The sequence below is a fragment of the Pelophylax lessonae genome (genome assembly GCF_965119305.1).
Source record: "Pelophylax lessonae genome assembly, chromosome: 1".
NCBI lineage: Eukaryota > Metazoa > Chordata > Amphibia > Anura > Ranidae > Pelophylax > Pelophylax lessonae.
This window is the reverse complement of record NC_138768.1, coordinates 630,523,212-630,540,711: the sequence shown is the minus strand read 5'-3', so window position 1 is coordinate 630,540,711 and position 17,500 is coordinate 630,523,212. Positions and strand designations below refer to the sequence as shown.

Sequence of the window (17,500 nt, the reverse complement as noted above, 5' to 3'; positions counted from 1 at the left end):
ACATGTACATTTTGTTTTTAAATAACATAAGTAAAAACAAACAAATCTGCCACTCTGGCACAAATTTCTATTAGATTATATGGAAGGGGCCGCAGCGCAAAAATTGTGGACAAAGTGGGACTCTGTTTACCCCCTGCCATTGAATTGCACTGTGCATCCACTTTACAATATTTTTTGTCTATTGTCACTCAAAAATTATACTCAAATGTTTCTTTCATGATAAAACCTACTTTGTCACTGCCTCTAATCTTGTATCCTAACCAAGCTGCTATTCAAATGCTTATGTACTGTCCTGGTACTAGACCAGTAGAAGTTCTACCTAATAAATACCGAAAGCCAGTGTTTTGAACATTTAGGGAATATTTGGGGATAGAGGCAGGAAGGTAATGGGGTTTGGGGAATGTGTGGTTGTGGTTTAGCAGTGCATCACTGCAAAAAAAAGCTCACAAAATATTTTATTATGCAACTGTTGTGCCACTGGTCAATTTCTAACAAGTTGAGGGCTTTTTCTTTATTATTTATGTATTTATTTTTTTTTTTTTAATTAAACATTTCAATAGCTTGTAGATCTGCTGTGGATCTTCAGGACTTCCTGAAGACGCCATCCTTGGTAAAAAGGTACGTAGAAGCATAGGCCCACTACTTCTGGGTCCTGTATGACATCACATCCGGGCTGAGAGCTGACAGCGAGACTTAAAACACATGCTGGCTTTTGACAGGCACGGCGGAGCGGAGTTATACCCACACACGCTGTACATACTGGTGCAGGTTTGAGGCACCCATACAAATGAGTGTAGCCATTGATGTTTTATTGATTCACAACTTTTTATTAAATATTACACAATGAGATTTAAACCACTTGCTTACTGGGCACATATACCCTCTTCCTGCCCAGGCCAATTTTCAGCTATCAGCGCTGTCTCACTTTTGAATGACAATTGCGTGGTCATGCAGCACTGTACCCATATGAAATTGTTATCATTTTTTTACTAACAAATAAAGCTTTCTTTTGTTGCTATTTAATCACCACTGGGTTTTTTATTTTTTGCTAAAACAATAAAAAAATTGTGAAAAAATAAACAGTTTTTATAGTTTGTTATAACATTTTGCAAACAGGTAATTTTTCTGCTTCATTGGTGTGTGCTGATGAGGCTGCACTGATAGGTGGCACTGATAAGGTGGCACTGATAGGTGGCACTGATGCGATGGCACTGGTGGGCACTGATCAAGAGGCACTCTTAAGGCTGCACTGATAGATGGCACTGATGGGCACTGATAGGTGGTACTGATGGGCACTGGTAGGCGGCACTATAGGGCACTAATAGGCGGCACTGAAGTGCACAGACAGGTGTCCCTGATGGCCACTGATAAGCACTGGTAGGTAGCACTGATAGGTGACACTGGTAATGAGGCACCAATGGGCACTGATTGGCAACACTGATTGGGCATTAATATGTGGCACTGGCAGGCACTAGTAGGTGGCACTGGTGAGCACTGGTTAGCATTACTGATGGGCACTGGTAGGTGGCACTGGTGGGTGCTGGTTAGGAACACTGGTGGGAACTGGTTAGCAGCACTGGTGGTCACTGTGTGGGACCAATGTCCCTTTTATCAGCTTTACATTTTTGTTTACATTATATGATCAGCTGTCATTGGCTGACAGCTGATCATGTGGTAAAGGGCAGCGTGAGAACGGGGGGGATGTCCATGTACACCCTCCCAGCAATTTAAGCCCACTCTGTAGCCATCTTTCAGACTATAGCGTGGGCACCAAGTGGTTAAAGCGCTTGGTCATCATATCATATCAGGTACTATCACCCAAATTGGAGGAGGATTTTGAGGTCTAATTCCAAGGTGCTAAGAGCCTCTGAGGGCAAAAGCGCAATTTGACCTACCTGTAAAAAGGGATCAAACATCTCTGGTGAGTGTGCATTCACCATTTTGTTGGGCACAAGTGGTGAAGATATGGATTCATAGAAGAGTCACTGTAGAATTGTTTTTGGTGTTGAGAACAATATCACATTGGACTTTTTATATATTCTCTTGTTCTTTACAGTTGGTGTATATTTAAATTCTTATGGTATAGAGGTATATATTATTCACTTATAAGGTATGTAAGTGCCACACTTTTTATGATTTACTATTGCTTTTATGATTTACTATTGCAAGGTGGATTTTTTTCACTTAAATGGGCAGCTACAGTTGTTTACATTTTATTCATGATTTTGGCGCCGAACAATGGTCTGACTTGTTATCACTATTTTATTATGCCCGATTGCAGGAGCCCTAAAAATTAAAATCAACACATATCAAGTAACACCACATACAGTCTAAAATGATTTTAAAGTCATAAATGTTTTTGCTTTAAAATAAAACAGAGGTTTATACTTACCTGCTCTGTGCAGCAGTATTGCACAGGGAGGCTCCCTTACCTCCTCTTCTCGAGTCCCCCACTGGCGCTGTCCCCTCCTCCTCTCCTGCATGTGCCCCCATAGCAAGCTGTGTGCTATGGGGGCACACATGCAGCTGCACTCGTGAGCTGGGCTATGTGCATCTCTAGACACTCACAGCCTGGCTCAGCCACGCCCCTTGCTCTCTCCTTATAGGATTTCACTGACAGCAGCAGGAGTCAATGGCTCCTGCTGCTTGCTCTGTGTCCTTTGAGAAGAGGAAGAAAGGAGAGCAGGGCTGCCGGCGAGGACAGTGCTGGATCGAGAGAGGTGACAGGTAAGTGTTTGCATTTTTACATTAATACAGTGAATGCGTTAGGGAAAAATGTTTTGACTTTTTAACCACTTTAAAGGCCTCCCTGAGCATGTATTTTAAAGGATTGGTGTTTTGCCATGTCACTGGTATTTTTTACATTGTTAAACGTGTCCCATGGTAGTGCCCAGCTCCCCATACAATTTTTTTTTTTTTGACAATACCTCACCTATTAGCCTTAAAAATGCTCAAACTGAAGTATCAAGAATCGTCCCCCATAGACTTCAATAGTGTTTGATTTTAGGTTTGGGTTTTGTGCACCTCACATAGAACTCAACCAACTCCCCACAAATCAAACCGGGGCAGGTTTACCCTACTCCCCTGTCATGTAGTACAGTGATGTGTGGTAGATCTGTTTAAATCTGGGGACTGGATGGACAGAAACACAGACCCTTTGGCAGATAACACAGCTCTCATGTATGTATTTTATCTGCATATTTAGCTTTCTGTTTGATGTTCAGCTTTCACATAAATGAATTTCACAAAGTAAAATGTGAATTGAATCATGAACAGTACTGAACAACAACGCCATCTTCTGGGTAAAGGATGAAAATGTTTGGTACATTTCTAACAATGTGCTTGTGATAGATAATACTATGAAAGACAAATCTACTGTAATTAAACTAAAAAAAGATCAGATTAATCATGTTGAAACAAAACTATTATAATTAATAAATAGAATACCAAAGAGGCAACATGGAAATTATCCAAAAATTGAGTATTGACCCATACCCCATACAGAAGTAAATTTAAAGTTGAACCCCAGGCACGTATAAACATACAAATAAATGCAGCTCTGTAATCAATCATTTCTGATAATTCATATTTTTTTTTTTTTAATGCAAGCAGTGTGGGTACCTGACTTTGTCTTGGTATCAGCTTCTTGCAGTCCATGTACAGCAGACCTCACTCTGCAAGAGGGAGAAACAGTACAAGGAGCCAATCAAATAGGCGGCAGTTCTCATATGATACCAAAAAGCATGCTGATTGGAGGAGAGAGCATAGTGACAGAGATTAACTCATTAGTTTGCTGCTTTTTTTTTCACTGTCCAGTCACAGAGGGGAAAGAGGGACAAAACCTGTAAGTGTTACATAACGTATTACTAAACCCAGGACCCTGCATTCACTATATCTGGTCTCCCACAGTACACAGAACATAGAAATGCAATTAATTTAGTAACTATAAATTGCTAAATACCTTTTCTCATCAGCAGTATATAGCAGTCTTGTGACTTCTATTAGTGTCCAGCCAAGCACTGGTTAAAGCTTGTAGGAGGAGTTTTAGTTCTCCACTAAAACAAAATAAATCCGTGCTCAGTGAAAATACAAAAGCAGCCACTTTAAAACTGTGATACCAATCAAACAGAAATAAATACAAAGCAAAGCAAAGCAGCGCTAAATTACATAAAAGCAGCACATAAATAACACATGGATTGTACATATCAAATAGTGCAATAAAAATATTGCATAAAAATCAATATAGTATGAATAAAATCGTCCAAACAATAGTGCATCAATTCTTCCAAGAAAGCGCAGTGCAATTGGAGACCAAAGAGGGGATCGCCACCTCAGACACCCTCCAACACACGCCTCTTACTGGATCAGCAGGACCATAACTTATAATGGTCCAATGCGCTCAAGCAAGCAGGTGAATAAAGATGGTCATCACAGGTGGAAGACTTATGGGCCATACACACTATAAGATTTTCTGAATACTTTTTCCTTTAGACTTACCAAAACCATATACTATGAGGTCAAACCTAAACACTTTCAATTTGTATGTAATCTGGCAGGCCCTTGCACTACAAATTGTGAATAAAAACAGAATGCAATGATGTGAAAGTTTCACATTTCAATATTTTATTCAGAATACAACATAGATGACATATCAAATGTTTAAATTGAGAAAATGTATCATTTTAAGGGAAAAATAAATTGATTTTAAATTTTATGGCATCAACACATCTCAAAAAAGTTGGGACAAGGCCATGTTTACTACTGTGTGGCATCCCCTCTTCATTTTATAACAGTCTGCAAACGTCTGGGGACTGAGGAGACAAGTTGCCCGAGTTTAGGAATAGGAATGTTGTCCCATTCTTGTCTAATACAGGTTTTTAGTTGCTCAACTGTCTTAGGTCTTCTTTGTGGCATCTTCCTCTTTATGATGCGCCAAATTTTTCTATGGGTGAAAGATCTGGACTGCAGGCTGGCCATTTCAGTACCCGGATCCTTCTTCTACGCAGCCATGATGTTGTAATTGATGCAGTATGTGGTCTGGCATTGTCATGTTGGAAAATGCAAGGCCTTCATTGAAAAAGACGACGTCTGGATGGGAGCATATGTTGTTCTAGAACTTGGATATACATTTCAGCATTGATGGTGCCTTTCCAGATGTGTAAGCTGCCCAAGCCACACGCACTCATGCAACCCCATACCATAAGAGATGCAGGCTTCTGAACTGAGCGCTGGGTTGTCCTTGGGTTGTCCTTGTCTTCTTTAGTCCGGATGATATGGCGTCCCAGTTTTCCAAAAAGAATTTCAAATATTGATTCGTCTGACCACAGAACAGGTTTCCACTTTGCCACAGTCCATTGTAAATGAGCCTTGGCCCAGAGAAAACGCCTGTGCTTCTGGATCATGTTTCAATTTGGCTTCTTTTTTGGCCTATAGAGTTTTAGCTGGCAACGTCGAATGGCACGGTGGATTGTGTTCACCGACCATGTTTTCTGGAAGTATTCCTGAGCCCATGTTGTGATTTCCATTACAGTAGCATTCCTGTATGTATTGCAGTGCCGCCTAAGTTCCCGAAGATCATGGGCATCCAATATGGTTTTTAGGCCTTGACCCTTACACACAGAGATTGTTCCAGATTCTCTGAATCTTTGGATGATATTATGCACTGTAGATGATGATAACTTCAAACCCCTTTCTGATATTGCTCCACTATTTTTCGCCGCAGCATTGGGGGATTTGGTGATCCTCTGCCCATCTTGACTTCTGAGAGACACTGCCACTCTGAGAGGCTCTTTTTATACCCAATCATGTTGCCAATTGACCGAATAAGTTGCAAATTGGTCCTCCAGCTGTTCCTTATATGTACATTTAACTTTTTTGGCCTCTTATTGCTACCTGTTCCAACTTTTTTGGAATGTGTAGCTCTCATGAAATCCAAAATGAGCCAAAATTTGGCATGACATTTCAAAATGTCTCACTTTCAACATTTGATATGTTATCTATATTATATTGTGAATAAAATATAAGTTTATGAGATTTGTAAATTAGTCCATTCCTTTTTTACTCACAATTTGTACAGCGTCCCAACTTTTTTGGAATTGGGTTTGTAGATGGCTACAATTACTGTACCTTATAAAGGTCAAAATCAGGCACAAATGGTAAGTTGTTCCAGCAAGCTGATGGCTTTCAAACACTTGTTCGTGGCTCTTCATACGTGATGACGTCACCTCAAAGCCACCGCCGACGTGTTTTCTTCACCAATTGATGTTTTTAATTTTAATTATCACAGTTATATGCACCCATTCTTTCATTGCAGATTCATTAAATGCTGCACTTTTTAAATGCTACATTATCAATTGACTACGGGCCCTAAATAAGAGAGACTATGGGGTTGATTAACTAAAGGCACATAGACTGTTTACTTTGTGCAGTTGTACTCTGAAAGGGAATTATCCCAAGGGATTAGTGAATGAGGTGAAGCTCTTCCGACTTCCAACATCCAATCATGTGCAAGCAAAATGCATTTTTTTCCCCCTACACATCATTGGATATTATTTGCAAAGTAAGGCTTCAACACATTCTGTGAGCATTGGGGAAAATTCAATTGCAGAGTTCAACTTCACTAGCAAGGTAAACAGTGTATTTGCTTTGAGTAAATCAACCCCTATCTGTCTATTGACCAATGTGTGATTTCATGGAGTCAGGAAGTGCTTTCACCAAGCCATCATATTCAGCAAAAAGGCAGTACCGTGTAATAAGGCAAGAGGTAGATATGAAGTCCAGAAACCATGCAAGCTGCATTTGCTGCAATCAATGGGGGAAGTTTAAAGATTTAGGCCCCTTTCACACTATCACACCGTCGGACGGATTCCGCTGAGCAGGAGGATGACTGCTGTGTCTCCGCTCTGTGTGCCGAGACACAGCTGTCAGTTCCCCATGCATCTCTACGGGGGAAATCGGATGGGAACGGACCGTCGGTCCGTTCTCATCCGATCCCACTCTATCCGATCCGCTGGACGGATGGAAAATAGGGTTTCCATCCGTCCAGATTTGACGGATCGGATCGGATGTCAGCGGACATGTCTCCGCTGACATCCGATCCCCCATAGAGATGCATGGGGGGACCGTTCAGATCCGCCAAAAAAAAAACAGGCGGATCTGAACGGTCCGCCTGTGTGAAAGTTGAGACCTTTTATGTAACATTTGCATCAAGCAAATAGATATAAAGCCTCAAAAGTGCCCACCCTTGTGAAACATTACAGTACCTAAAATTGTCCATATGCTACACTTTAAAGGAGAAAGATGAGAAAAATGGCCAAAGCTATTACGGCTCTAATTATCCTATGGATCACAGGAGTGCACTTAGTTCTGCACTCATGTGGCCCGTATTCAGCCGGCAGTGTGCTAAAGTCCGCCGTCAGCTGACGTCATTCGGCCAGTCTAGGCTCTTGAAAGATCCTGACTTTGCAGTCGGATCCACCCAGATGCCTGGGCCGGGAGCTGGATCAGCCTCTTAGCATGCCGCTGGGAGACTGAGCCAGTCGCTGCTGCCCCCTCCACAGCCCAACACTCCAGTGAGCACTGGAGGGGCCGAGCACAGAGCCAGTGACTGACCCATCACTGGCTTTCTGCAGACTGAATTCTAAAAACTGAGCGATCAATGGTCTTTGATTGCTCAGTTCTCAGTGCAGAGCTGGTAAAGGAACAGCTGCAGCTGAAATTGGTGCTACAACCATCTAGGTAAGTATGATTGTTTTATTTTTTTCTATTCCCGAACTTCTCTTTCAACAGCCTTTACAGATCATTAATTTCAATGTAACAGTGAATGATAGACCTAGAATTATTGCTTTCACTCCAGCATGCATAATGATAACTTCCACACACGACATGCACATTTGCATTTGTATGCACGTGGTGTGGGGGCTGTTAAAAAAACTCCAAAGAAAGCTCTCATGCATGCTCGCTCCCAAAACCAGCTCTCTGCGTCCAGAGAGCACGGCTCAGCCCCCACTCCCACCCTACTGGCTGTGATTGACAGTAGTCAGAGCCAATGGCTTCTGTGGCTGCATCTCCGTCAATCATTTCTCTTTTCAGTTTTTTACTTTGTAACTTCTGCAATTATCTTTTATGATTTGCTACATTGCCACACATACATTTCCTTTCGGACCCTTTTTATTCATACCAATAAGATCATCGCCATCACACTTGGCACATTCTAATTCTATACACACTTGGGATTTGCAGTTGACAGGAATTGATGAGATGTTATGTAGCCTGTTTTAACATCTTTACATTTTATACAAAACATTTTATACAGACTTTGCTGTTGGCTTTTTAACAATTCCTCTGGGGTTATGCACTGCTGAGCAGTTTTTCCTGCTCTGTACTTTTACTTCTTTCTATGTTGCTGATCCCTTCACTTGCAGCCTGGTGAAAAGGTTTTCCTCTGGAACAGTGAGTAAGGGGAAATCTTTTAAACAAAGTGTGGCTTTTGGATGAACCCCATGCCATTTTTTGCAGGGGGCTCACCCTTTAAATTTATATCATGCCCTCATTAGGGATAAGGGTCTGGTATGGGCTTTTCTGGGGGAAATATTTTGTCTGTGTGCGGCAAGCCCTTACAATCCATATCAGACCCTCATCCAGAATAAGAGTCTGGTATTGATTTTGAGGAGCATCCCCAGTAGCTTTGTTTACAAATAAAACAAAGTGACTGGGAAATGTCATTAAGCTGAAATTTTTTTATTTTGTCAAAATGTTTCTTCTCTATAGTACATCATACAGGTATGCTACTATGCATGCAGGTTATTTCCTTCCCAAAGTATGGTATTTAATGGACTTCAGTGGGGTTCGACTTATACTTCAGTGGAGTTCGAAGGGTATGTTTTCCAATTATTTGGCTGAGAACCAAACTGCTGTTAACCTTCAGATTATTTCTTGCTTATTAAAACTAATTATATGACCCCGTCTGAACAGAATAGGCACAAAGAAGGGGAAGAATACGAGACCTTAGTGTGTGTAGATTTAAACTTGTGCTACTGAGTTGTGTAAACAACTTGGTTTTTCAAACAGAACAGAAAATTATACCTTGGAAATAATGTGAAAGGAGGTCAGGAGGTTCACCTGTGGTTTGAGTTGTAAGCTAATATAATATTGCGTATTTACCTCAATAGAAAATTAAATATTCATCTGTTTTAGTGAAACAGAGTCTAAAAATGATTCCTCTAGATGTAGCAAATAGTAATTTAAAGTAGAGACACGTATTGCTTGAGCTCCAGCCATCTGCTCAATATATCACCTTTTTCTATGCAGCTATACCTCTTAGTATGAGCGCTGCAAAACGGAGGAAGGTGAAAAGTCTTTACAGAGCCTCTCCCCGGTTCGAGATCCAGCAGTACTTCTCCGGTTCCCATTCCTCTACATCCTGGGCCCGTACAGTGTAGACATGTGGCGCAACCCATTCTACCTCACCTTCTCCTGCCTCTTCGGCAGCTTCAGAATCCCTGCTGATCTCTCGCCCACCGAGCTCTCCAGGACCATCTGCTACCCCTTCTTCTCTGCTGGGAGACCCTGACCTCAGAGCCCTTCTTCAAGCACTACCAGCAAAGACGAACATAAAGGCACTGATACTCTGCCTGGAAGAGGCACACCAAAGGGACCTGCATGCAGTCCATGCTGAAGTACAGCAACTTTTAGACAGGATCTCAATGGGTGAGACATCTTTAACCTCCCTGGAAAAACACATCTCACAGCCAGAACAAGCCCAGACATCACAAGTTGCCCATGTCACATACCTACAGCTGAACTTGGAGGAGCTCGAAGATCGGAGCCACCATAACAATCCGCAACTTAGGGGCCTCCCGGAGGCTATAGGACAGGAGTCACTACAACCTACCGTCCTGACGATATGCCAGACGCTTGCTACCTCCATACCTCTCCAGAACTTGGAATTTAATAGGGTACACAGGGCCCTCGATCCCCGCTCGGCAGATCCTAATAGACCTTAAGATGTCATATGCTGCCTACATCGGTACTCCCATAAAGATCACATCCTGCTAAAAGCATGGGAGGTAGGTGAAATTGACTTTGATAGGGCTTCTATTAAAATCCTCCCAGACATGTCCAGGGCTACATTACAGCGTCGGGCACTGCTTCACCCTCTCCTTGACAGGCTTTGGCAACTGAGATGCACATACCACTGGGGATTCCCCATCTCGCTGACAGTACGGAAAGGCCCGGCGTCCTTTGTACTTTTCCACCCCAATAACCTGTCAGACCTATTTGCTTTTCTAGAGATTGAAGCGCTCCCAGTACCGAACTGGCTGCAACCTCTACTGAGACCGACAAGGCACTACTCTCCCTCCTCCACTGGCCCTGGACTCCCTCCTCGGACACCGAGGGGACGTCCTACATCTAGCATCACTTCTCAGCCTGGGGATCATGAGTCTTAAGCTCCTAAAGGAAATGTTTATTGAGAAGCTGTGCATCTTTATCATTTAAGTTTCTTATCCACCATAGTTTTGTCACTAATCTGATGTTGCCTGCCTCTAACTAATACAGGTTTGCCATAATTTTGATTTGCTTGTGGTAGGGCTTTGTTCCCTAAGTGTTTTGACTGGCTCTTTTCTAGTAACCTACATTATTGGGAAACCCTAGCTTCCCCCCAGGCACTGCATCTGGTGTGTTTTGCGGTCTTCTTGACAGAGTATGTTTTCAAGTCTCACATTTCTTGAGTTTTGATGCTTGGCCCTCGGTCTCTACTCTGACAAATCTGAACGGCCAGTACGGATTGAATTTTTGGCAAGCATTTCACCTTCATCATTATCTTCGAACCTTAGATCCCCAGCACACTTCCGACATCACACCTAACCAACAGCAGAACATTATCTATCTTGCTCTGCAGTTATCCATATGTATACGCGCGCTCAGGAAACCAATTACAAACTACTAACACACTGGTACTACACTCCGTAGGTTCTATGCAAATAGTTTCCGGAGGCTTCGGATTATTGCTGGAGATGCAATGAGGAATAGGAGACTCTGCTCCATATTTTTTGGACTTGTCCAAAACTTAAACAGTACTGGTCGGATGTGAAAAAGATTACTCAAAATTTACTGACTTCCCAATAACTAACTACTTCTAGCTATACCATGACCTAGATAAATGAGAACCTTGTGACAGTGTCCCTTTTAATAAAAAAATAAATCTAGCCATATTCAAAAAAACTATAGTGCCCAAAATGGTGCAGTATTGAAGGTCCTTACTGTATGCAGCTTTTAATATTAGTTCTACATCAGTCTCCTCAATTATACAGTCTCCTTGTTTTATATGCCGCACATTCGAATGAAAGCTGGACTCTAGATTTACCTTCAGTCTCGAACAGTTGTGCAGGATCCTCTCATATATTAAAGTTGCATACTCTGAGAAGCAGTTCAAGTGATGATATCTAAAATAAGGTATGTAATAAAAATTAAAAGGTTCTATATAAAACATATCATGTCGATGAGTGGGCAGGAAGGAACAATTGAAGGCAAAGTATAGGTAGAATAGACTTTAGTTTTTATTATCAAACAGTTATGTTGTGTTTTATTAGTGACCAGTGCCTGTGCATGGTCTTAGATCATCTGTATTTACTTTCAATTGTCAAAGGTAAAACATGTCCGCAAAACGCAGAAAGAGCAATATGTTCCATCAGCCTTTTCTGTAGCGGTTGTTAGACATACATCAGTAGCATTTTCTGTACATATGGTTTCATGCTCCCCACAGTAGGTTTCTTCCAATTCTTTCACTGTGACTTTTTTGTCTTGTCTGAAAATTAGGAAAGTACCTGAAAGTTAGAAAGGTTTTGCTTACTTTCCAGGCCTTTAAAAACTAAACATGTATCGTTAGCCACATTTTAAAAAGTGAATAAAAGGTATATATACCGTAAATTGCAATAAAAATCCAATAAACATTATAGTAATTCATGGTATATTATACAGCACCAAAGCATGTACCTACAATATACATTTACATGTTTTGAGATTGCAATCACATAACATAGTGGGTTTGATTCACTAAAATGTGAATTGAAGTGCAATGTAGTAAATCTGTGTTCCTTTCAATGTCCATCCATAGACAAGAGAACCATTTTTTAAAATTCCGCTATATATGATTAGATTTTTAGGTTCACTTTATTACAATACATTTAATTTCATCTCACTTAACACTTTAGTAAATTAAACTCAGAGCATCAAAAATGTTGTGAATCTATGGGATATTATTGTTTCATAACATATGATGGTAAAGAGAACCTGCACACTGGAAGTCGTGACCAAAAATGGCAGGAAAAGGTCACTAGTGTTTTCTGTGGGCATCCTGCAGTTGATCTTTTCCCTACTACAAACTTACTATTCTTTTTACAGGCAGTCCAAAGGTTACAAACAAAATAGGTAGGTTTGTTATTAAGTTGAATTTGTTTGTAAGTCAGAACAGGTAAATATTTTAAGTGTAGCTCCAACCAAAAAAAAAAATATTTTTAAGTTTTTTGGATATCATAGGGAAGGGTTAACACCCATGTAATGTTTGCTTTGCTGTCCGTGCCCCTGTTCATGATATTTCACCTCACTTTCTGTCCCTGTGACAATTGGATTTTGAAAATGTTGGGTTTGATATGGATACAAGGATTGGTGATAAAGATTCAGTGGAGACTCCTTTTCCTATGATAACTCTTACAGGAGTGAATTTCTCTTCCTAGGGGTAGATTTCCTCTTACTTCCCATTGTCTCCCTCCATTATTAAGTAGGGGTTGTTTTTAAGTCAGATGTTTGTAACTCGGGGACCACCTGAACTGCACTGTGTCTCTCTGGAGGTGGCCATCTAGGTAGAGGAGCAAGGTTTTGCTCCCTGATGGCAGAGCAACTCTAATGACTGGCCATCTGATAACAGGTAAGGGAATATTTAAGAAACAGCAAAATATGTGAAGGAGGTACAGATTCACAGAATGAAAGATTAAAAGCAGGGAGGGGCATGCAGTGTGGGTCTTGAGGTAAAACTTCCTCTCCAGCAAGCAGTCCAGTAGTGGCATCACAAATTCACACTCCAAAATCATGTGAGACTCGCAATCAGAGGCAGCAGTGACAATGGGCCATAGGTTGGGTAGGGGTAATGCAGCAAAAGCTGGCACAAAATAGTAGAAAAAAAATCATATTTTAAAATGTAGCTGTACATTTCTTTGCTATTACTATAACCAACCACTAAATAACAACTCAAAATACATTTTCCTGCTCCTGATGATCGCAGTCAGACCACATATGTAAAAGTAATATGTTTGCACCCATAATAGGGCCCAGAAACAATAGTGCACATTTTGCTTTTTTTTTTTTATCCTACCTAAAACACGCTGACATGAATATTAAGTGACACTGATAAAACGTTCTGACCTTGGACTCTGACCATGACCTCTGACCATAACTCTAATGCTGACACTGACCTAGATGAAACTATTATCCAGCTATTTTACCTTTTTTATTTATTTACACACTTTTGTTTACACTTTTCTTCTTTAGCAAGGCAAAAATTACACAATGGGGTTTATTTTCTCAAGCTGGAGTGTGCAAAATCTGGTGCATTAAAACCAACCAGCTTCCAGGTTTATTTGTCAAAGCTTAATTGAATAAGCTGAAGTTAAAAGCGGATTAGATACCATGCACAGCTGCACCAGATTTTGCGCTCTTCTTTCGTTTTAAAAAAATTAACCCCAATGTGTCATTTTTGCCAATCAAGAGGAGAGAAAAAAAAAAAAACAGGGGCAGGCTGTACAGTGACTGCTAACTGTGATAGCCAATCAGAGGCTACGTCAGCCTTCTGGTGATTGGGAGCTGGGCCTTCCAATTAGTACAAGCCCCGGGGCTCTAGGTGAGGCCTCTGTGTTTGGAGAGCGCTGTGCTCTGTCTCTGGGCTTGGAGAGCGCTGTGCTCTATCTCTGTGCATGGAGAGCACTGTGCTCTGTCTCTGTGCTTGGAGAGTGCTGTGCTCTGCCTCTGTGCTTGGAGAGTGCTGTGCTCTGCCTCTGTGCTTGAATAGTGCTGTGCTCTGTCTCTGTGCTTGGAGAGTGCTGTGCTCTCTCTCTGTGCTTGGAGAGTGCTGTGATCTCTCTGTGCTTGGAGAGTGTTGTGCTCTCTCTCGCTGTGCTTGGAGAGTGCTCTCCTCTGTCTCTGTGCTTGGAGAGTGCTGTGCTCTCTCTCTCTGTGCTTGGAGAGTGCTGTGCTCTCTCTCTCTGTGCTTGGAGAGTGTCGTACTCTGTCTCTGTGCTTGGAGAGTGCTCTGCTCTGTGTCTGTGCTTGGAGAGTGCTCTGATCTGTCTCTGTGCTTGGAGAGTGCTGTGCTCTGTCTCTGTGCTTGGAGAGTGTTGTGCTCTGTCTCTGTGCTTGGAGAGTGCTGTGCTCTGTCTCTGTGCTTGGAGAGTGTTGTGCTCTCTCTCTGTGCTTGGAGAGTGTTGTACTCTGTCTCTGTGCTTTGAGAGTGCTCTGCTCTGTGTCTGTGCTTGGAGAGTGCTGTGCTCTGTCTCTGTGCTTGGAGAGTGTTGTGCTCTGTCTCTGTGCTTGGAGAGTGCTCTCCTCTGTCTCTGTCTCTGTGAAGCAGAATCCCAGAAGAAGGGTAGCGGCTGCCTCCTCTTCTGCAGCAGTTGGTGATGGTCACAGGCAGTCGGCCTGGGGAACATACAGTGTGGAGCTGAACCCAGAGGTCCAGGAGAGCTGACTGGAGGAGTTGGGGCACTGCGAGAATCTGGAAAGCAGTACCGTAAATACAGAGGATCTTGCCCAGGGGTCTGCCCAGGAAGGGGACCACTCCGGAGAGTGTAGTCAGTGGACAGGTGTCAGCCGGTATAGTGAAAGGGGGTACTGGGGGAGTACCCCGAAGAGAAATACAAACAGGAACATTTATCTCAGCTTCATTCAAGTGGCAGGATGAAGTAGCGGCCTTGCCGCATCCTCAATTTAGAAGTACTCGGAAACTGTAAATAGTTCAAGGTTGGAGTATTCCACTCATCCCTTCTCCCATCCCAATATAAAATAAAAACAACAAAAACATCTACCCTAAACCGATCATTGACTGACCCAAGAACGTAAAGTGCTAAGAATTCTGCATGCAGTTGCTATGGGTAACCCAGGGGAATCCAAAAGTGTAAATCACCAGCAGTCCTCTAGGAGGCAGTGCTAAATTTGGGGGCCCGTCCAGGATATCGCCTTGGGTTACCAAATTGTTGCTAATGGCAACAGCAGAGAAATTTTGCAAGAGAACATCATCCTTTCTCAAGAAATGCGCTGGAGTGCCAGAGAGGAGAATGAGGCCTGCTCTACAGGAGTTAGGGAGAGTGGGATGAGGAGTCAAGTTCACAGTGATGGTTGCCAGCGGCAACAGATGGACTTTTTTGGGGACTATAATCTGTTCTCTCAAGAAATGTGCAAGAGAGTTAGAGGAGTAGAGATGCATCACGCTGTACAAAAGGACTGTGTCTGCTTTACAGTGACTGATGCAAGTGTGGACGGAGAAAATAATGTATCTTGCACAATAGCAGATCGTACGATTTTTGTTTAATCAGTACAGTTTTTGTCTGAAAATGTAATACAAATAAGAAACAAACACTAATCTGCTGCAATAGGTAGAAAACAATAAAATAATACACGATACCCACAGTTTAGCTGCTAGCACAGTATTGTTGGTCAACAACATCATGACAACGATGTAATTTAAAGATGAAACACGTAGGAAGGAGTTGGAGACGTGTGACGTTACTGTATGCCGGGATGCGGCGGCCATCTTGCTGGTTAGAAAAGCCAGATGTTATACACAGATATGCGTGTTTTTACCATCATAATGTGAGTCCATTCTTTATGGAACCACCTTTCGCTGCAATTACAGCTGCAAGTCTTTTTGGGGATGTTTCTATCAGCTTTGCACATCTAGAGAGTGAAATTGTTTCCCATTCTTTACAAAATAGCTCAAGCTCTGTCTGATTGGATGGAGAGTGTCTGTGAACAGCAATATTCAAGTCTTGTCACAGATTCTCAATTGGATTTAGGTCTGGACTTTGACTGGGCCATTCTAACACATGAATATGCTTTGATATAAACCATTCAATTGTAGCTCTGGCTTTATGTTAAGGGTTGTTGTTCTTCTGCAAGGTGAACCTCTGACCCAGTCTCAAGTTTTTTGCAGACTCTAACAGGTTTTCTTTTCTTTTAAGATTGCCCTGTATTTGGCTCCATCCTTCTTCCCATCAACTCTGACCAGCTTCCCTATCCCTACTAAAGAAAAGCATCCCTACAACATGATGCTGCCACCACTATGTTTCACAGTGGGACTTGTGTGTTTAGGGTGATGTGCATTTTTAGTTTTCCGTTATACATAGCATTTTGCTTTTAGGCCAAAAAATTAAATTTTTCGTCTCATTGCACCAGAGCACCTTCTTCCACATGTTTGCTGTGTCCCCCACATGGCTTCTCGCAAACTGCAAACTGGACGTCTTATGGCTTTCTTTCAACAATGGCTTATTCCTTGCCACTCTTCCATAAAGGCCACATTTGTGGAGTGCATGACTAATAGTTGTGACAGATTCTTCCACCTGAGTTGTGGATCTCTGCAGCTTCTCCAGAGTTACTATGGGCCTCTTGGTTGCTTCTCTGATTAATGCTCTCTATGCCCGGCCTGTCAGTTTAGGTGGACGGCCATGTCTTGGCAGGTTTGCAGTTGCGCCATACTCTTTCCATTTTTGGATGATGGATTGAACAGTGCTCCATGAGATGTTCAAAGCTTGGGATATTTCTTTATAACCTAACCCTGCATTAAATGTGTCCACAACTTTATCCCTAACCTGTCTGGTGTGTTCCTTGGCCTTCATGATGCTGATTGTTCACTAAGGTTCTCATTCAAACCTCTGAGGGCTTCACAGAACAGCTGTATTTATACTGATATTAAATTACACACAGGTGGACTCTATTTACTGATTAGTTGACTTCTGAAGGAAATTGGTTCCAGTAGAGTTTAGTTAGGGGTATCAGAGAAAAGGGAGCTGAATACAAATGCATACCACACTTTCACATATTTATTTGCAAAAAACTTTGAAAACCATTTATCTTTTTCCTTCTACCAGTTTGGGCCAGTTTGTGTTGGTCTATCACATAAAATCCTAATAAAATACATTTACGTTTTTGGTTGTAACATGATGTAGCACTACCCCCTTGTGAGTTGCTGGTAAGTGTATGTTCTTCTGCACTGCTTTGACCCTGTAAACCGTCCAGCCCTCCTGACACTCTAGGTTCAGACATGTTGTATATATACCTTTAAGTAAAACACTGACACAGTATAAATGAGCTTTAACTTTACTTAAAAGATGAACTTGTAAAATTGTATTAGTCAACTAGACCCTGGATAAACATCCAGGGTTCAGCTAAACGGACATCAAAAAGACAACGAGAAAACAGGTTGTAATAACACCAAATGATATTAATAAACACAATC

General features: G+C 41.8%; 1 pseudogene across 1 annotated transcript in view; it reads right to left on the bottom strand.

Annotated features, from left to right (window-relative positions):
• Positions 1–15,799, bottom strand: part of LOC309548814 — a 40,013-nt pseudogene extending 24,214 nt beyond the window's left edge. The window contains exons 1-2 of the transcript in view: positions 15,675–15,799; positions 11,263–11,444 (exon numbers count right to left, since the gene is read on the bottom strand). The product of the transcript in view is annotated as an uncharacterized misc_RNA (transcript). The remainder of the gene's footprint in view (positions 1–11,262; positions 11,445–15,674) is intronic.
• Between the last annotated feature and the right edge of the window lie 1,701 nt (positions 15,800–17,500).